The 21789-nt window shown below is 39.5% G+C and overlaps 1 protein-coding gene and 1 long non-coding RNA gene across 3 annotated transcripts in view; one reads left to right on the top strand and one right to left on the bottom strand.

The window, feature by feature from the left end:
• Nucleotides 1-1190: 1190 nt before the first annotated feature.
• On the bottom strand, nucleotides 1191-20859 carry LOC140643021 (uncharacterized). Its single transcript, XR_012039404.1, has 4 exons — nucleotides 20493-20859; nucleotides 18796-18916; nucleotides 17533-17597; nucleotides 1191-1541 (listed from the first exon to the last, which is right to left on the bottom strand). It is a non-coding gene; the product is annotated as an uncharacterized lncRNA (long non-coding RNA).
• LOC140643020 (sulfotransferase 1C1-like) overlaps nucleotides 20485-21789 on the top strand; it is a 34174-nt gene continuing 32869 nt past the window's right edge. For both annotated transcript variants that reach the window (XM_072844355.1, XM_072844356.1), the window contains exon 1: nucleotides 20485-20674. The gene's annotated coding sequence lies outside the window, so the exon portion shown is untranslated. The remainder of the gene's footprint in view (nucleotides 20675-21789) is intronic.

Below are 21789 nucleotides of genomic sequence, written 5' to 3'. Positions count from 1 at the left end.
AGAATCTAGAATTCCATAGTACTGTCAAGCCCTTCTGGTTAAACAGCTTGCAGAGGGGTGGGAAACCACTAGAAAGAATTTAAAGAAATAATTAACCAGTTCTGCATTGGTTGGACTGCCAAGGTACACTGCTCTCTAAATGCCACCTGTGAGGAATGAATTATATTAGATTTCATCCAGTAAGAAACATCTAAGAAGGCAATACTGCCTTGTAAAGTATTTCACTGTTCCTGAGGGAATGAAATAGGTAGGGCTGAGGAAGTCTGCAATAGTAACAAGCTGTGGACTTCAAGTTAGATGGCATCACAGAGCCAATAGTGGACAAGAGGCAGAACAATACAGTCCAGGTGGGCACCTTTGTGGGACCTGCAGAACTTGAAAAAAAGGAGCATGATGTACCTTGTGCCATGCGATGGGAAGGTCAGGCTGGGTGAAGCTGAGAGATTGCCTGTGAATTTCTTTGCTGTCCTTCAGGGATGCCTAGAGGTTTAAAGAGCCATCTAACCTGGCCTTAAGTAAGAAATTTGGCAAGCTTATAAAAAGATGGTAAGGAACATACAGACCTTCTGCAGAGAGATCTGGAAAGAACTAGAAAACAGGAGACTATGATAAATACACTGCCCTTTATCATATTGAGCAAGGAGGTGTGTATGGAATGTGAAGCTTATTAGCATTCAGTCTCTTTCCCCCAAGAGGTATGGCTAGTTTGGCATAGTAATAAAACATAACTTAAAATACTGATCTGCTCCAGCAAATGAAATGAGTAGAGAGAAGTGGCTGAGCATTGTGAGAATTTTTTTTTCCAAAATTTTTTTTAACTTTTATTTATTTATGATAGTCACAGAGAGAGAGAGAGAGAGGCAGAGACACAGGCAGAGGGAAAAGCAGGCTCCATGCACCCGGAGTCTGACTTGGGATTCGATCCCGGGTCTCCAGGATCGCGCCCTGGGCCAAAGGCAGACGCTAAACCACTGCGCCACCCAGGGATCCCAGAATTTTTTAAAATATATGTGTGCTGTTTTGTACATAACAGATAAAGCAAGAGCAATCATACGATGCATTTACGTGTATAATCTTTTTATTTATTTATTTTTTATTGGTGTTCAATTTACCAACATACAGAATAACCCCCAGTGCCCGTCACCCAGTCACTCCCACCCCCCGCCCTCCTCCCCTTCCACCACCCCTAGTTCGTTTCCCAGAGTTAGCAGTCTTTACGTTCTGTCTCCCTTTCTGATATTTCCCACACATTTCTTCTCCCTTCCCTTATATTCCCTTTCACTATTATTTATATTCCCCACATGAATGAGAACATATAATGTTTGTCCTTCTCCGACTGACTTACTTCACTCAGCATAACACCCTCCAGTTCCATCCACGTTGAAGCAAATGGTGGGTATTTGTCGTTTCTATTGGCTGAGTAATATTCCATTGTATACATAGACCACATCTTCTTTATCCATTCGTCTTTCGATGGACACCGAGGCTCCTCCCACAGTTTGGCTATTGTGGCCATTGCTGCTATAAACATCGTGTATAATCTAAAGTGTATTTCACAACAAAAGAGATAAATCTCATGAGTTCTCTTATTAAGAGAAGGGACAATGCGTAGGCATAGAGCTTTCAACTCCACTGTCATATTTATGGATATACAACTTGCAAAAGAAAAGAGTTGATAAATAGGTTTTATAATCACAATTTTAAATAGCAACCACTCCATGTATCTGATCTACAAACTGAGATTTGGGGTGAAAGCATGTGCATTGTCATTTCTCATAATTAGCTTGAGTCGCTCTAGTAATAAGTATAATCTCAGATTCACTATACATTTGGTGTTTCAACTATGCTTCAGTGAGGAGCTGACTTTTCATTTAACCAAGGAAAACTGTCCCATTTGAGGAGAAGCCACTGAGAGGGTTTATTGACCAGGAGCTGCCATCTGGGCAGAAGGCCTCAGAGAAACAGAGGCTGCAAGGAAAGTATCAAAAGGGAGGAATTTAGAGTTTTAAACTCAGAAATAAAACCAGAGAAATCTAAAAAGACACCTCAATCTCCATTTCAAAAGGTAATCAGGAACAACATACAGAGACTTCAATGCACAGAACAACATGTGCTTGTGATTGCTGCTCCATTTGATTGTAGTAGTGAGACAGTGCTTTGTTCCTCACCCCAAGCAAAAGAAAGCCAGGAGGAGTATGTCCCATTCTCTAGCCAACTTAGAGGATGTCTTTAAGAAAGGAAAGCAAAAAAAAAAAAAAAAAAGGAAAGCAGCGAGGCTCCAGAGACTGCTATAAGAAGAGAGGATGGAGGGTGTCCTGGCTGGTTTCCCTATCAGGTATCACTGCCTCTACCAACCCTGTAACCCAAACCCCTAAAATACCCTCTCAGAGTATTTCCACTATAACTCCTTAAAGGCAGAGTAAAAATAGAGTCATCTATCATCTCTGAATTGGACTTAAAACCTGGTTACTGGAACTAGTAGACTTTGAAATCTGAGAAGTGAGAAGACATAATGAATAAAGAGCCCTGGGGACTAAGTCATGGTCCACATCCAAAGTAGACCTCAAAAAAGAAGAGACACTGAAGGAAAAATGAATCCAGTTTTCCTACTGGGAAATCATTTCTCTGCTAATTGAAAATCAATTGAATGGTATTAGTAAAAACATTTCCTGTGTTATCACTTGGACTCCTTGAATGCTCATTACCTGCTTTCTTCAAGGAGTGGATTATACCTGCATGGCCCTGCAGGTATTAAGGGTGCAGTACTGAGATTCAGGTGTGTGCCAGGGCTAATGTACTTGGGGCAAAGCATATTGGTTATGTGGTGCCAAGAACTGGGAAGAACTGAGAATCCCTTGATGAAATCCCTTGATGAGGGTATGAACAAAGTTGCCATGTACTTCTTGTTCATGGAGGGTTTGAGCTACTCTTTATCCTTCAGCACCATGTCTTGGCCGCAAGCTGGGGAGACCTAACAGAGTTGATAGATATGTGGATATGCTGGATCACCTCCCATAGAGGCTTCCCCAGGGATGTTCCCACCTGGAGTGTAGAAGAGGACCAGTTTTCCCACACTTTTCCCTCCAATGGGCCTTATCATCACCCCTTAGTTTTTGATAATCTGATAGCCAATAGATTTTACTCATTTTCATTTTGTGTGATTTGTTTTGTTATTGGTATTATGTACCATTCATGCTTTAGAGTTTTGTGTGTGGGAGGGGGGTTCGCAAGTATGCGTTTGTGTGTGTGTGTGTGTGTGTGTGTGACTGATTTCCCTGTTTCATACTATTGTTACCTCTATTGTTTTGAGGTGTTCATACTTTTTCTTACTGGTTTATAAGGTATGGATATGTTTATATATTATATATCTGCATGTATATGTATATATTTAATTTCTCCCAAAGTTCTTCATTTATATTTAACTTGGTTTATGCTTTTTTTGTCATGCAGATATTTTTCTATTTTCTCAAATTTTTAGGATTTGTAATCAAATCCTACATTTATTTCCTTTTATGGTTTTTGATATTCATTTCAAGATTAACAAGGCATTAGGGACACCTGGCTGGCTCAGTCAGTGGAGCATGCAACTTTTGATCTTGGGGTCATAAGTTTGAGCTCTACACGGGGTATAGAGATTACTTAAAAATAAAATCTTTTAAAAAAAAGAGAGAGAGATTTGGAAAGCATTCATCCATCTCTAAGGACACTTGCAGGTTAAATCTTAAATGTGTCCATAATCATATATAGCATGACGTAGGGATCTAAATTAATTTTTCCCCAATTTTCCAAACATTAACCAAGTAACACATTATTTCCCACTAATTTGAGATTCTACATTCTTTCTGAAGCGATGATTACATATATTCTCTTACACTAATCTGCTTATCTATGATAATGCCAACCTATAAGAATAAAATTATCACTTCCCTTATTTTTGTTTTATAAGTTGATTTAGAATATTTTTCAAAATTAAAGAAGTTGTAATTTCATTGAAACTGCATTATAGAATGATTTTATATTCTTGCTTAAATTAAATCTTCACTTTCACAAACAGAATATAATTGCACATATTTACATTTTATAGAATTTTCTTCCTCTAATAATTTTTATATTGATATGAACATATTTTGTGAATTTTTTTATTTTTCACTTTCTTTGTTGTCTTGAAAAGGATCTTCTTTCCTTTTTTGTTTTTAACTTTTTTCTTTAGTACTAGCATCAAAAAAAGTCATTGATTATATGCGAATATTTTATACATGGGTGTGCATGTGTGTGTATGTGCATGTGTGCATGCATATAGTGATCACTTTACCAAATTTTTGTTAGCTCTGTTTCTGGTTAGTTTTCTTAGGTTTTCTTTGTATGTCAGTATCTTCTGGGCACTCCCAGAAGTGGATATGAGGCAATAATTTGAATATAAATGGTTTCCCTGGTAGATGAGGAGATTCCCACCAGAAAAGTGGGTGTGATTCAGGGAGGGAGAGGGAGACCATGTGAGCTAGCCCAGATTCATAGAGGGCCACTAAATGAGCATGCCACAAAGAATCTCTAAGAAATCCTGAAAAGCACTGTTAAAGGAGGTCATAGAGAAGATGTGATTGCTGGTTGGCCCTGACAGTTGGAGTCTCCCAAGCTCTAGACATACTCCTCTCTGCCTCCAGTATATGGTACCAATTCTTTCATCAAGGTAATCAGGTTGATTACACCTGGCAACATAGTTATTCATTTTTGGCTACTGTTCCACAGTCATGAAGAGGCAAAACTGGCCAGGGCAATAACAATAACTTTAAATTTAGTTGTACTTTTATCAAGTCCCTTTCAGAAATGTTCTTCCTCTGGGGACTAGGAACTCTGGTCCAGCAGTCTGAAGTGGATGTTGTGAATCCTTTATGGTGGGCATTGTAGGAGACACAGACACAGAGGTCCACACACTTTATTCCCATGTGCATAGATCCATTCACATTGCTCTGCCCCAGATCTCCAAATTTCCAGTATTTAATCTTGCTCCTCCAAGACACTGGTCAACCTGTGGCCCATTTTATTCTGCCCAGAAGTCCGTGTATATTCTCAGCTCAGGACAGTTTTGCCTCCACACAAATGATGCTCAGAGCTCTGCTCACTGAGAATTCTTTACCTCATTATAGTCTTACACCATCCCAGTGATATGGAAATAGCCTATGACTGGATCTCAACAACATAAGGAACACACAGACTACAAATCCATCCTAATTCACATCTTTACTCCATCAGCTGGTCATATGGAACTCTTCACAAGGTGATAAGAATGAGCAGGAGAGAAGATGAGACGACAGAAGAAAGTGTTGAGAATCTATTCATGAAACTGATGCCTTCTGGATCTGCTCAGGTCTGATCCTAAATGTCCATTTCTAATAAACAATGGATTGCTGCTTATGCAACTTTATGATATGATGGGTCTGACAGTACCTAGTTCGTGGTGAGCAGTTCTGCCTTCATAGTCACTTGACCTTTCAAGAACTGGTGCTTATGAGGGGGGTACTTGACGGGATGAGCACTGGGTATTATTCTGTATGTTGGTAAATTGAACACCAATAAAAAATAAATTTATTTTAAAAATAAATAAAGAAAGAAAGAAAGAACTGGTGCTTAATCTGCTACCACTGAGTATGCTGTGCCATGGGCTGGTCTTCAGATAACAGCTCTCTACTGTAAACAACAAGATCTTGCTCCAGAGCCATAGGAGTGTGCACTGTGGATTTCTTAGTGGGACTTACCAGAAGCTCCACAGAGCATCTTTATCTTCCCTGGAAACAAAGACTATTTTCCTCTTCTTCTAAAACAGTGGTTCTTAATTGGGAGTGAGTTCCCCTTCCCCCAGGGGATATTCAATAGTCTGGAGAAATTTTTGATTATCACAGCTGGGGAGACACTACTGACATCTAATGGGCAGAGGCTAGGGATGCTATTAAATACCCTACAGTGCATTCAGTGATCCTCCTTCCCCTCAAAATATCACATGGATTGAATTGAGAAAACCTGCTTCTTGGGGTATCATTTTGTAGCTGTGAGGGGTCATCCCAGCAGCAGCAGAGTAAGACTGGCTCCAGACCACCTTGTCAGGATGTTAAATTTGGAATCATGGGAGAGTGTCCTCATGATTTAACTCTTTTCTAGTTCTATAGCCTGTCCACCAGGCCCCAGTCAAACACACTTTATATCCACTCCCAAGTTATCTACCACTTCCTGGCCTCGTCCTTCAACGCTTCTTATGTACAATCCTTTTCCCCCAGAAACAGGATATACCTTTCCCAATTGAGCCATAATGTGACCAATTTTGTAATACCAGAGTGTTTCAGGAAAGTACAAAGACTTGAGGTTCTCAGGATATTCCAGGTCTGAGTTTCTATGCTTCCTGATATTAGCAAAGCCCTGTCACATCTGACACAGAGAACAAAGGCAAATAGATAAATGTAGATAAAATTACATTTCCTTACAACTTACAGCCTATTGACAAATACTTGAGACAGGCAGAGCATGACATTCTTCCAGGAACTCCCAACTCTCTTAATATTAATGTTTTGCTAGAGGCAAAAAACAATCTTAGCCTGACAATGGCAAGGCCTCTGGGATCCTTGTAAATCTTCTTTAATGTATGAAAATCCTTTTGGAAATTTCCTTTGCTTCTCCCCATCATCCCACCAACTTAATAGTATATAATCAATCCCTCTTCATAATCCTAAGGCCACTCTTTCTGTCCATGGGTCCTGTCCCCATGCTTAAATAAATAAATAAATAAATAACCTTTCTTGCACTGACAACATCTCAAGAATTCTTTCTTGATTGTTTGCTCCTGGACCTCACATCAAATCCCACCAACACCTGCACATTAAATCTGCCATGTCGTTCTGCCACACTCACGATTAAATCCTTAGTGTACTTTTCTGCAGTGTTATTTCTAGAAAAGATAGATGGCAGTCTTTTTGAATGCTGCCAAGGAAGATGTCTTACTCCACAACAGGCCCTGAATTGGCAGCTGGCAAACTTGGGCCTTCACTCTATCCCTTCAGCATGTCACTGGCATTTAACAACAAACCACCAACCCTGTGGTCCTTAAAGTCACTACTGCCATTCGCAGTTGATGCTTGCATCTATCCAGAAAATCTACATATATTTTGAATTTCTCACATATGCAATCATTAACCACAAATGAATATGAGAAAAAAATCCCATTTACAATAGCAACAAAAAGTAAAATACTTAGGAATTAATATAATAAAAAGATAAATAACATGTTCATTATCAATAGAATATATCCAAAGAATATGATGTGATATATGTGGGCTAATGGCAGCTGTTTTTGTATAAACTTGTTGAATCAATATGGTTGTACACCTGAAACTAACATAACATTATGTGTCAGTTATACTCAAATATTAAATATATGTGTGTGTGTGTGTGTGTGTGTGTGTGTGTGACAATAATATATATCATGTTCTTGAAAGGCAAAACAATGTAAAAATGTTAATGGTACCAGCTGGGTGGCTCAGTGGTCAGGCATCTGCCTTTGGCTCAGGTTGTGATCCCAGGGTCCTAGGATCAAGTCCTGCAACAGGCTCCCCACAGGGAGCCTGCTTCTCCCTCTGCCTATGTCTCTGCCTCTCTCTGTGTCTCTCATAAATAAATAGATAACATCTTTTTTTTTAAATGTATTATGAGCAACTATATGCCAACAAATTAGGCAATCTGGAAGCAATGGATGCATTACAGAAACACAGAAACTACTAAAACTAAAAAAAGAAGACATAGAGAACATGAAAACACCCCTAACCAGGAAGGAAATTGAAGTGGGAATCAAAAATCTCCCAACAAAAATCTCCCAACAAGGGACACCTGGGTGGCTCAGTGGTTGAGCATCTGCCTTTGGCTCAGGGCATGATCCTAGATTCCCAGGATTGAGTCCCACATCTGGCTCCTTGCATGGAGCCTCCTTTTTTCCTCTACCTACGTGTCTGCCTCTCTCTGTGTCTCTCATGAATAAATAAATTAAATCTTTTTTTAAAAAGTCTCCCAACAAACAAGATTCCAAAGCCAGATGGCTTCCCAGGATAATTGTACCAAATATTTATAGAAGAACTAATATCCATTCTTCTGAAGCTGTTTCAAAAAATAGAAATGGAGGGAAAACTTCTAGACTCTTTCTATGAGGCCAGCATTACCCTGATCCCAAAAACCAAAAGACCCACTAAAAAAGAAAATTACAGACCAATATCTTGATGAACATGGATGCAAAAATTCTCATCAAGATACTAGCCAATAGGATCCAACAATATATTAAGAGGATTATTCATCATGACCAAGTTGGATTTATCCCCGGAATGCAAAGGGGGTTCAACATTGATAAAACAATCAACGTGATAGATCACATCAATAAAAGAAAAGACAAGGGCAGCCCAGGTGGCTCAGTGGTTTAGCGCCGCCTTCAGCCCAGGGCGTGATCCTGGAGACCCAGGATCGAGTCCCACATCAGGCTCCCTGCATGGAGTCTGCTTCTCCCTCGGCCCGTGTCTCTGCCTCCGTGTGTGTGTGTGTGTGTGTGTGTGTGTGTGTGTGTGTCTTTCATTAATAAATAAATAAAATCAGAAAGAAAGAAAGAAAGAAAGAAAGAAAGAAAGAAAGAAAGAAAGAAAGAAAAAGACAAGAACCATATGATCCTCTCAATAGATGCAGAGAAAGCATTTGAACAAAATATAGCATCCATTCTTGATTAAAGCACTTCAAAGTATAGAGATAGAGGGAACATACCTCAATATCATAAAAGCCATCTATGAAAAGCCCACAGTGAATATCATTCTCAATAGGGAAAAACTGAGAGCTTTCCCCCTAAGATCAGGAACATGACAGAGATGTCCACTTTCACCACTATTGTTCAACACAGTACTAGAAGTCCTAGCCTCAGCAATCAGATAGCAAAAAGAAATAAAAGGCATTCTAACTGGCAAAGAAGAAGTCCAAATCTCCCTCTTCGCAGATGACATGATACTGTATGTAGAAAACCCAAAAGACTCCACCCCAAGATTGCTAGAACTCAAATAGCAATTCAGCCCTGTGGCAGGATACAAAATCAATCCATAGAAATCAGTAGCATTTTTATACACTGACAATGAGACTGAAGAGAAATTAACAATCCCATTTACAATCCCATTTACAATTGCACCAAAAACCATAAGATACCTAGGAATAAACCTAACCAAAGAGGTAAAGGATCTATAGCTAAAAACTACAGAACACATCTTAATGAAATTGAGGAAGACACAAAGAAATGGAAAAACGTAAAATAAATAAATAAATAAATAAATAAATAAATAAATAAAAAATAAAAAATAAATAAAAATAAATAAAAAAAAAAGAAATGGAAAAACGTTCCATGCTCATGGATTAGAAGAATAAATATTGTGAAAATGTCCATGCTACCCAGGCAATATACATGTTCAAGGCAATCCCTAACAAAATACCATGGACTTTCTTCTCAGAGTGGGAACAAATAATCTTAAGATTTGTAAGGAATCAGAAAAGACCCCCAATAGCCAGAGGAATATTGAAAAAAGAAAACCAATGCCGAGGGCATCACAAGGCTGGATTTCAAACTGTATTCCAAAGCTGTGATCATCAAGACAGTGTGGTACTGGCACAAAAACAGACACATAGATCAATGGAACAGAATAGAGAACCCAAAAATGGGCCCTCAATTCTATGGTCAACTAATAGTCAACAAAGCAGGAAAGAATATCCACTGGAAAAAGGACAGTGTCTTTAAGAAATGGTGCTGAGGAAATTGGACAGCCACGTGCAGAAGAATGAAACTGGAACTTTCTCTTACCATACACAAAGATAAGCTCAAAATGGTTGAAAGATCTAAATGTGAGACAAGAATCCATCAAAATCCTAGAGGAGAACACAGGCAACACCCTTTTTGAACTTGGACATAAAACTTCTTACAAGATATATCTATGAAGGCAAAGGAAACAAAAGCAAAAATGAACTATTGTGACTTAATCAGGATAAAAAGCTTCTGCACAGCAAAAGAAACTGTCAACAAAACTAAAAGACAACCTACGAATGGGAGAAGATATTTGCAAATAACGTATCAGACAAAGGGCTAGTATCCAAGATCTATAAGGACCTTATTAAACTCAACATCCAAGAAACAAAAAATACAATCATGAACTGGGCAGAAGATATGAACAGAAATTTCACCAAAGAACACATACACATAGCCAACAAGCACATGAGAAAATGCTCTGCATCATGCCATCAGGGAAATACAAATCAAAACTACAATGAGATACCACTTCACACCAATGAGAATGGCAAAAGTTAACAAGACAGGAAACAACAAATGTTGGAGAGGATGTGGAAAAAGAGGGAACCATCTTACACTGTTGGTGCAGTCACTCTGGAAAACAGTGTGGAGGTTCCTCAAAAAGTCAAAAATAGAGCTACTATATGACCCAGCAATTGCACTACTGAGTATTTACCCCAAAGATACAGAAGCAGTGAAATGCCAGAACACCTGCACCCCAATGTTCATAGCAGAAATGTCCACAATAGCCAAACTGTGGAAGGAGCCTCAAAGTCCTTCAACAGATGAATGGATAAAGAAGAGATGGTCTATATATACAATGGAATATTACTCAGCCATTAGAAAGGACAAAGGCCCACCATTTGCTTCGACATGGATGGAACTGGAGGGTACTATGCTGAGTGAAGTAAGTCAATCAGAGAAGGACAATCATCGTGTGGTTTCACTCATATGGGGAATATAAGAAATAATGAAAGGGATTATAAGGGAAAGGATGGGAACCTACTGGGAAAAATTAGAGAGGGAGACAAACCATGAGGGACTCCTAACTCTGGGAAATAAACAAAGGGTTGCAGAAGGGGAAGTGCATGGGGGTTGGGTAACTGGGTGATGGACACTGAGGAGGGCATTTGATGGGATGAGCACTGGATGTTATACTATATATTGGCCAACTGAACTTAAATAAAAACAAATATAAGAAAATTAATTAATTAATTAATTAATTTAGAAAACAAAAAATAGAAATGGAAGAAAAACTTCTAAACTCTTTCTATGAGACCAGCATTACCTTGATCCCAAACTGGACAAGATACCATCAAAAAAATTACAGAATAATATCCCTGATGAACATGGATACCAAATTCTCACCAAGATACTAGCCAATAGGATCCAGGAGTACATTAAAGGATTATTCACCATGACCAAGTGGGATTTATTCCTCGGCTGCAGGGACGGTTCAACATCTACAAATCAATCAATATGCTACACCACATTAATAAAAGAAAGGATAAGAATCATATGATCTTCTTAATAGATGTAGAAAAAGCATTTGACAAAATAGTGTCCTTTCTGGATTAAAACCCTCCACAATGTATAAGTAAAGGGAACATATCTCAATATCATAAAAGCCATCTATGAAAAACCCACAGCTAATATCATCTTCAATGGAGAAAAAGTTTAGAGCTTTTCCTCTAAGGTTAGGAACACAACAGGGATGTCCACTCTCACCACTGTTATTCAACATAGTACTGGAAGTCCTGGCCTCAGCAATCAGAAAACAACAAGAAATAAAAAGAATCCAAATCAGCAAATAAGTCAACTTTCACTCTTCATAGAAGACATGATACTCTAGGTAGAAAACTCCAAAGACTCCACCCCAAAATTGTTAGAACTCATACAGCAATTCAGCAATGTCACAGGATATAAAATCAACACATAAAAATCAGTTGCATTTTATACACTAACAATGAGATAAAAGAAAGAGAAATCAAGGAATTGATCCCATTTACAACTACACCAAAAACCATGTAATATCTAGGAATAAACCTAACCAAAGAGGTAAAAGATATATACTCTGAAAACTGTAGAACACTTATGAAAGAAACTGAGGGAGACCCAGAGAGATGAAAAAATATTCCATGCTCATGGATTGGAAGAACAAATATTGTTAAAATGTCTATGCTAGGGAAGCCTGGGTGGCTCAGCGGTTTAGTGCTGCCTTCAGCCCAGGGCATGATCCTGGAGACTCAGAATCAAGTCCCACATCAGGCTCCCTGCATGGAGCCTGCTTCTCCCTCTGCCTGTCTCTCTCTCTCTCTCTCTCTCTCTCTCTCTCATAAATAAATAAATCTTTTTAAAAAAATCTATGCTATCCAAAGCAGTCTACATGTACATTCAATGCTATCCCTACCAAAATAACACTAGCATTTTTCACAGAGCTGGAACAAAGAATTCAGAAATTTGTATAAACCAGAAAAGATCCTTAATAGCCAGTTATGTTGAAAAAGAAAACCAAAGATGGAGGCATCACAATTGCAGACTGCAAGCTCTACTACAAAGCTATAATCCTCAAGACAGTACGGCACTGACACAAAAACAGACACATTGATCAATGGAAGAGAACCCAGAAATGGACCCTCAATTCTATGGTCAACTAATCTTTGACAAAATAGGAAAGAATATCCAACTGAAAAAAGACAGTCTCTTCAACAAATGGTATTGGGACAACTGTTCAGCTACATGAGAAGATGAAACTGGACCATTTCCTTACTGCATACACAAAAATAAATTCAAAATAGATGAAAGACCTGTGAGACAGGAATCCATCAAAATCCTAGAGAACACAGGCAACGACCTCTTGGACCTCAGCTACAGCAGCTCCTTGCTAGACATGTGTCCAGAGGCAAAGGAAAAAAAACAAAAATGAACTATTGGGACTTAATCTGAATAAAAAACTTTTGCATGGCAAAGGAAACAATCGACAAAGCTAACAGACAACACACAGAATGGGAGAAGATTTTTGCAAATGTCATATCAGATAAAAGGCTAGTATCGAAAATCTATAAAGAACTTATGAAACTTACCACCCAAACAACAAAAAATCCAGTCAAGAAACGGGCAGAAGACATGAACTGACATTTCTCCAAAAAAGACATACAAATGGCTGACAGACAAATGAAAAAATGCTCCACAATGCATTTGAAGCATTGCTCATCATCAGGAAAATACAAATCAAAACCACAATGAGATACCATCTCACACATATCGGAATAGCTAAAATTAACAATTCAGGAAACAGCAGATGTTGACTAGGATGTAGAGAAAGGGGAACCCTCTTACACTGTTGGTGGGAATGCAAACTGGTGCAGCCACTCTGGAAAACAATATGGAGGGTCCTCTAGAAGTCAAAAATAGAGCTACCCTAGGACCCAGCAATTGCACAGGTATTTATTCCACAGAATACAAAAAGAGTGATTTGAAGGGGAACATGCACCCCAATGCTTATAGCATCAATGCACACAATGGCTAAAATATGGAAAAAGCCCAGAAGCCCAGGGACAGATGAATGGATAAAGAAGAAGTGGTATATATGTGCAACGGAATATCACTCAGCCATCAAAAAGAATGAAATCTTGCCATCTGCAATGACATGGATGGAACTAGAGGGTTTAATGCCAAGCAAAGTAAGTCAGTTAGAGAAAACCAAATACTATATGACTTCATTCATAGTGGAATTTAAATAACAAAATATTTGAACATAGGGGAAAGGAAGGAATATAAAATAAGATAAAAATGGAGAGGGAGGCAAACAATAAAAGACTCTTAACTATAGGGAATAAACTGAGGGTTACTGTGGGGAGGTTAGCAGTGGAATGGGGTGTCTGAATTAGAGGCATTAGGGAGAGCACTTGATGTGGTGAGCTCTGTGTGTTATATACATGAGTCACTGAACTCACTGAACTCTACCCTGAAGGAAGTAATGAAGTATATGTTAACTAACTTGAATTTAAATTTAAAAAAATCAGGGGCTAACACTTGAACCAAATAAGGCTGACATCTTACCAAAGTCTTCCCATTAAATGAATAGATTCCAGGGGGAGCTGGGTGGCTCAGTTGGTTAAGCATTTGCTTAACCAGTGCTCAGTTGGTTAAGCATCTGCCTTCAGCTCAGGTTATAATCCCAGGGTCCTGGGTTTGAGCCCCATATCAGGCTCCCTGTTCAGCAGGGAGCCTGCTTCTCCCTCTCCCTCTGCCTGCAGCTCACCCTGCTTGTGCATGCTCATGCTCTCTCTCTCTCTCTCAAATAAATAAATAATCTTTAAAAAAAATTTTTTAAATAAAATAAAATGAATAGATTCCTAATGAATCAATGATTTAAAAGCAAAAAGAAATTAAAGAATTACTTTGAATCTCAGAATAAAGAAGCTCTTGCAAAGCAGAGCACAAAACCCAGAAGCCATAAAGGAAAATATTGACAAATTTAAGTATGGATATATTTATATACATTAACTACCAGAGAAACAGGCCACAAAGTTAAAAGACAAATGATAACTGGGGTATTGAAATACATGTGCAAATATTTGGTTTCTTATATGTAAATGGCTTCTATTCAAACAGGGTACGTTTCTCCTCATAAACTAATAAATATCACAATGTTGGAGAATACCCAGTGCAGAAGGGGTATGAGGAAGCAGATAGATGCTCATCCTGTAGTGGGAGTGTACTTCTTTTCTTGGAGGAAATTTGACTGTATCTATCAAAACTTTAAATGTACATTTCCCTGCCCTACAATTTTGCAGTGCAGATCTGATCATGAAACTTTCCAAAACGTATGTCCAGAAAAACTCTCTACAGCCTAGGGGACTGCTTAAATAAACTATAAGTGTATCTTTCCAATGGAATAGAGTAGTCACGCAAAAGAGTGAATGAGAAGGAACATCTGTAGGCACTCAAATCAAAAGCTACATGAGCTTTACTAAGCTTAGAAAAGCAAGATACAGGGGCACCTGAGGGACTCAGTCAGTTAAGGGTCTGACTTTTGATTTTGGCTCAGGTCATGACCTCAGAGTCATGAGGTCAAGCTCCAGGTTGGGTTCCATGCTCAGTGGGGAGTGTGCTGGAGATTCTCTCTCCCTCTCCCTCTGCCCCTCCCCCCTAATAAATAAAATTGTTTTAAAAAGCAAAGTACAGAGCAGTGTGTTTAGGATGATCTCTTCTGGATAAACAAGATAAAATAGAGAAATAAAACAGAGGTGATTGATAGATAAAGGATAAAAAATAGATAGTACACCTACACACATATTTGTGTAACCTTTTATTGGAAAGATACATTAGAAAACATTGACAATTGTTTACCTTTGGAAAAAAGAGCTGAGAGTAGAAACAGAGGGAAGAAAGACTACTTTCCAACCTATCTTGTCTTTGTGTTTTTTTGTTTTTGTTTTTAAATATTTTATTTATTTATTCATGAGAGACACAGAGAGAGACAGAGAGAGACAGAGAGAAAAGCAGAGACACAGGCAGAGGGAGAAGCAGGCTCCATGCAGGGAGCCTGACGTGGGACCCGATCCGGGTCTCCAGGATCAAGCCCTGGGCTGAAGGCGGCGCTAAACCGCTGAGCCACTGGGGCTGCCCCATGCCTTTGTGTTTTTAAATTTTTTCTTACTTTCAGTTTTGAATTAATGTTAACAAGTTAATAGGTCATGGAATTATGTTAACTTTGATTTTCTTCCTATACTTTAGAGATTTTTTTGAACTGAATAAATACCATTAGTTTTAAGCCCATCAAGCCATCAGGTTTCTTTAAAAAAAAAAAAAAATTTACTTATTCATGAGAGACACACACAGAGAGGAAGAGACATAGGCAGAGAGAGAAGTAGGCTCCCTCCAGGGAGCCTGATGTGGGACTCAGTCCCAGGACCCTGGGATCACGACCTGAGCTAAAGGCAGATGCTCAACCGCTGAGCCATCCAGGTGTCCCAAGCCATCAAGTTTCTATATAAATGTAGTTATTCATTCAGTAAATACATACAGATTGGCTACAATGTGCCAGGCACTGTTCAGTGACTGGGGACACAGAGTCATCAAGTCACATCTCTGCTTTTGAGAAGCTTATGATCTTTTTGGTGAGAGAGATGCTCATTCAGAGATTTACTGACAACATTATATCACGAAGTGTCATGGAGGTTCAGATCAAGGGATGACCCTACATCTCCTGTTCACCCAGGAAACAACAAGTTTAAATCCATTATCCTGTGAGAATTGCTAAAATTAAACCCTTTACTCCACTAGGTGATAGATTATACAGTCACCTGAGGAGAGGGGCAAAAAACAGTGTAGAGCAGGGGACAGAGGTCAAGGAGGACCACCACAGGTCAAGCTTCCCACCAAGGAGGTGAGAAGCTTCAGCTGAGTCTTGAGGAATATCCATAGTAGCTTGCTGGGCTGATACACAAAATACCATAGACTGAGTGATTCAAACAACAGAATTTATCTTCTCATAGTTCTGGAGGTTAGAAATCCAAGATCAAGGTGTTGCCAGGTTTGGTTTCTCCTGAGGCGTCTCTCCTTGGCTTACAAATTGCTGCCATCTTGCTGTGTCCTCACATGGTCTCTCCGTGTGCTCTCTGCCCTAATCAACCCTCTTATAAGGACATGAGTCAGACTAGATTAGAGTCCACCCTAACGACTTCACTTTAACTACTCAAAGACCTCATCTCCAAATATACATTCTGAAATACTAAGGTTTAGGACTTCAAGATAAGAATTTAGGGAAACACAATTCAACTCATAACAAGATCCTGGCCAAAAGCTAAGTTGGGAGGTAGTCCAGGCAAAGGCAACTGTAACTTGCTAAAGATTGCAATGGAAGTATCATTTTCTCTTGACCTTTAACAAATGTGTCTGAATTTCTTTCTAGACTCTCTTTTGAGCTGACTAGTTCCCAGCTACACGTTCCAAGAATGGTTACAAGCTGAGGGCCAGACACTCCAAGCCACTCAGGAGAGACTAGTTGCACTCATTTTCCTACTTGGTTAGGAAAAAGTCCTAACTATAGCTTTGCTGGGAAAAGTCTCCATGTCAGTCATGAGTTTCCAAGCAGCCAAGCCTGATTTGGTTCCAGTTCAACTCCGGAGCGAGATTCACATGCTTTTGCCCCACCCAGCCTCCTAACTTGGCAATCATGAGTCTTCCCTTAAGGAGACGTGAATTCTCTGAAAATACCAACGCCCCAGCATGCCTAGCTGGCTCAGCGGTTGGGCCGGCCTTTGGCCCAGGGTGGGATCCCCAGTTGCTGGATCAAGTCCCACATCAGGCTCCTTGAGAGGAACCTGCTTCTCCCTCTGCCTGTGTCTCTGCCTCTCTCTGTATATGTCTCTCATGAATAGATAAATAAAATATTTAAAATACCAACATCCCGTAGAACACCTTCAGGACCCATCTCAACTAACTCCCTCTCTATACACTGTCCTGTGACCTCCTATCCCAACCAGGACAAAGAACAGACTCTGGGGACATGCAGATGGGTCATGGCCCCTATCTCAGGAAGTTCATTAATTAAAGAAGAATCTATTAAAGAAATACACATTGAGGTAGTAAGTTTCCCGGGCGTGGGACTCCATCACTAGAAAAGTTTACTTTTCTCCCCTAAAATTTTTTGTTTTGTTTCATTTTGGTCTCAAATACAAACTTACCTAAAATTATAGTCCTATCCCTTTCTGAAAGTTGAGTTTCACTCAACTGCATTTTTCTTCTTCACCTGGAAGGAAGGAAGAAGTCAGTGGGCAGCCAGGACAAGCCCATTATCCACAGATCAAATGTGTTCACAGGCTCCAACATGCCCTCTACTTCCTCATAATCAGGTAAATAATTCTTTAATCCTCTTGTTTTTAAGCCCACCAATGATGAAATCATGTGATATCTCACAAGTAACTAGTGAGTCTAACTTTCTATGAAAATGCTTCTTTTGTGGACAGAAATTAATTCAGGTGTCCAAATAGTAAGTCAATACACCCCAACAGGTGTGTTCACTAAAAAGGTGCCAACAGGTAAGGCAGCTGGGATCTGTGACTGGTTTTTTTCCCCATGGATGCCACAGGTCTGTAATAGCATTAACCAGAGTACATGTTCCCATAACTGTTGCCAAAACCTATACTCCAGAATGAGTCTATAAAGTGAACGCCTTTGTAACATTATTCCAAAGCTGAACAAATTCCAATAAGTAATTATGTGACTGCAGAAGAGTTTCTGAAATTCTCTTCCTCTTTGGCATTCCTGTGTCCTACCAACCATTTTCCAACAGCAGTCAGTGTGCTCCCTGTCTGGTGTAAATCACAGCTCTGGTTTTTAGCAAGGGACTCAAACCCTTCAAAGGGGTCCTCTTAATTTAGAATAAAACCCACACTTGCTTTCAGTCCCAAAATCTGCTTAACCTGATCACCATCTACTTTTTGATCTTGCCCCAGGTCAGTACACTGGAGCCTTCTATTGGCTCAGAAGCAGGTAATGCCCTGAGTCTTAGGACCTGCTGCTCTGTCGGCCTGCTATTCCCTTGTCAAGGCTCTTGGCTAGCCTGGCTTCCTTCCCGCCTGAATTCCACCACCTCCAAGAGCACTTCCATGACTCTCAGCTCTTTATCATGTCATGACCTCATTGCTCTTTATCATGGCTTTTCTTATTTCTTCATAGCATAGCACCTGCTACAATCTTGTTTATCATTTTGTTGTTATCTGTCTCCCTGTACCAGATGTGAAGCTTCATCGCATTCAGGAGATGCCTAGCATATGGAAGTTATTTAGTAACTATCTGTTGGACAATGGATCGATGCATGGATGGACAAATAAGGACCATTTATCTACCTAAGAGTTCAGACAAAAGACTCCATAGTTTTCTAGTTCTGAACTATCTAAGTTCCTATACTCTGTATTTCCCTACATGGTACCCACAAACCCACTTACTATTTAAATTATTATAGTCCAGATGTGAACAGCAGTCCAGCCTTCGCTGGTCACTTCTCCCTGAGGATTCATTCTGCCATCCTTCCCATTGGCTAGTTCAGTTAGAAGTCCTGAGGCATTTCTACATGGGTAGCAGAAGCAATTATTAAGTTTTATTTGTGGTTCACAATTGAACACATCATCCAGATAACTGTGATTTAAGTTCTGGGTGTGGGCCTCAAGAGTTGATGAATATTAACAGTGTTGTTGAAAGTTCAGAACATAAAATTTCCAGAAATTGCCAATCCTTGTAAAGAGAGGTATATGATTTCTACCGTCTCACTCTTTTCTCCCCAGAACAAACAGAAACAGATTTCATAAACTGAAATCAAATATATAGTATATTAGAATTTAGTTTTATAGTTCAGAGCAAGGATCTTCAGTAAACACTTGGCTTACCTATCTTAGTAGGTAAGATAATTGGTTTAACATATAGAACCTTAAAGTATGGTTTATTTAGACAGTTATGTTTACCACTCTAATTTCATAATCTAATCTAATTTTATAACATAAAGTCATTGCTTGAAAATGTGGAGAATTCAATGGATCTAATATATCCCATTCTGTCTGTTCAATGTGAGCATCTTGGCACTGAACTGTAATGATCACCTTTACACTTGAAACTTCTCTTTCCACTGTGGTAAGAACAGTATAGTGACCAAGAAGCTTTGAACCTCAACTTCCTGGCCAAAGATAGGATTCTGGGGGGTTATTTAAGCTCTGTTAGACTTAGGTTCCTTATCTGTAAAATAGGAAAAACGATAGTATCTCTCTGGCATGATTATGGTCAGAACTTTAAAATTATAATAATACAAGTAAAGCACTTCGAAATTGAGCCTAATATATATTATCCTTTAATAAGTGTTAGCTCCTTATTGTTTGACTTAATTCATTTGGGGGTTCAGTTTCCTTACACGGTAATTTCTGTAAGTGGGCAAATATTAAGTTTTGAAAATATCAGAAAAAATGCAATTTAAACTGAGTGAAATAAAATCAGAAACAAATGTAGCTATCACTTTGTGAAGTAAATAAAAGCAAAGAGATTTTTTTAAATGTGTAAGATAACCCTGCAGTGTGTCCAGAAGGATATTTTATGACTATAGAATTGTGTGAGGCACCCAGGGAGTCCAATGAAACAAACAAAACAAAATAAAAATGCTTAGTTTGCAATTATCAATGAATGGAATTCTAAACAAAGAAAATCCACTGCATTTTTAACTTTTGGCATATCCTATCAGAGCATTATGTACACTATAAACCAGGGATGGCAAATAGGTTTCATCTTTTAGCCTACTACTATCAATGGCAAGTAATGGAAGTGACTCTTTGGAACATTGTTTAAGGAGGATTCTGAGGACACATCAGAGTTCATTGGAAAGAATTCCTTCATCAGTTCTCAAAGTACACTACAAGTACAGGAGGAAAAGTGACACTGTGCATGCCACAAAATTACTCCTCCTTATAATTCCAAATTTGCAATTCCAAAATAGTTTGCCAGTGTCAGAAAATGTATAGTCACAAAGCAAAAACAGTTTGGAACCAAAGGTCTGTGTTGTCAGTGAGATCTGCTGGAGATAATCACCAGAGCTTTCATTGGTTATTTCCTTCACCACCTCTTTCCATTGTGAAGCATAGATATAGCCTGATCCTTGACCTACCTTAAGCAGATCCTATATCAAGGGAACCAAGGCACAGGATCAATGTAAGTCCTGCTCCACCGGCCCTCCTGATCTGTGGCACACTTCTGAAGCTTTGAAATCACAAAGCATCCTGGAGAAAACACCTAAAGCAAACAGAAAGGAAAGATCAAGGTCTCATTAAACTACTCAGCTGGAATCTTGTGAGTATTTCCTGAAAGTCCTTATATGAAATCACCAGATTAGTTTCCCTCTAGAACAGAGAGCAAGGTCGGGAAGATGGGAAAAAAGTCTCTTAAGCTCATAAAGGAAAAATAGGGGATCCCTGGGTGGCACAGCATTTTGGCGCCTGCCTTTGGCCCAGGGCGCGATCCTGGAGACCCGGGATCGAATCCCACATCGGGCTCCCGGTGCATGGAGCCTGCTTCTCCCTCTGCCTGTGTCTCTGCCTCTCTCTCTCTCTCTGTAACTATCATAAATAAATAAAAAAATTTAAAAAAAAAAGGAAAAATATGTTTTTCAAAGATCTGAAGGAGAAAACAATTTTAGTCCCATATTCCCAAGGCCTCTGTCCATTGATCATATGGTGGCCTTACTGAATTAAAGTATAACTCTTTCCTCAAAGTTAAGTTAAATTCCCCCTGAGCATACTATTGCTAGGTCCTTTGCCTCCTCCAGGTGGGAGACACTACTGCTCCACCTCCATGGAGTAAGGCTTCCAATCTGAGTCTGTCAGATAACTGTGGCCATCCTTTAAAAAAAAAAAAAAAAAATGAGAGACACGGAGACAGAGAGAGAGAGGCAGAGACACAGGCAGAGGGAGAAGCAGGCTCCATGCAAGGAGCCCGACGATCCCAGGTCTCCAGGATCACACTCCAGGCTGAAGGCGGCACTAAACTGCTAAGCCACCTGGGCTGCCCAACTGTGGCCATCCTAAAACAGGGGTCAGACCAACCAAGGACAGTCAGATCCCAGGTTCTCTGCCAAGAGTATCATCCTTGAGCCAGATTTCCCTGCTTGCTCACTGCAAGTTGTTTTGAAAAAAAAAAAATCAGGTTCACTGCAAGTTGTTCTGAAAAAAAGGTTCAGCCCAGGCAACTGCAGACACTTTGCTCTGACCTTCTGGAATCACAGAAGGCCCAGAAAGTTCTTTATCAGGAGACTGGAAGGGCAATGGGCAGAAGGAGAGTCCCAGGCATAGAGGAACTTCTGCCCAGGTAGTCGCGACATTCCAAAGCCACAGGAGAAACAGGAGTCGGAGGTTGTACAAGGCATTTTATATTACCTATATCTTGCATAAACCAGGCTCAGAGGTTCT

This window comes from Canis lupus, chromosome 11, assembly GCF_048164855.1.
Source record: "Canis lupus baileyi chromosome 11, mCanLup2.hap1, whole genome shotgun sequence".
Taxonomy (NCBI): domain Eukaryota; kingdom Metazoa; phylum Chordata; class Mammalia; order Carnivora; family Canidae; genus Canis; species Canis lupus.
Note: the sequence above shows the minus strand (reverse complement) of the source record. Positions and strands in the feature narration are given on the sequence as shown.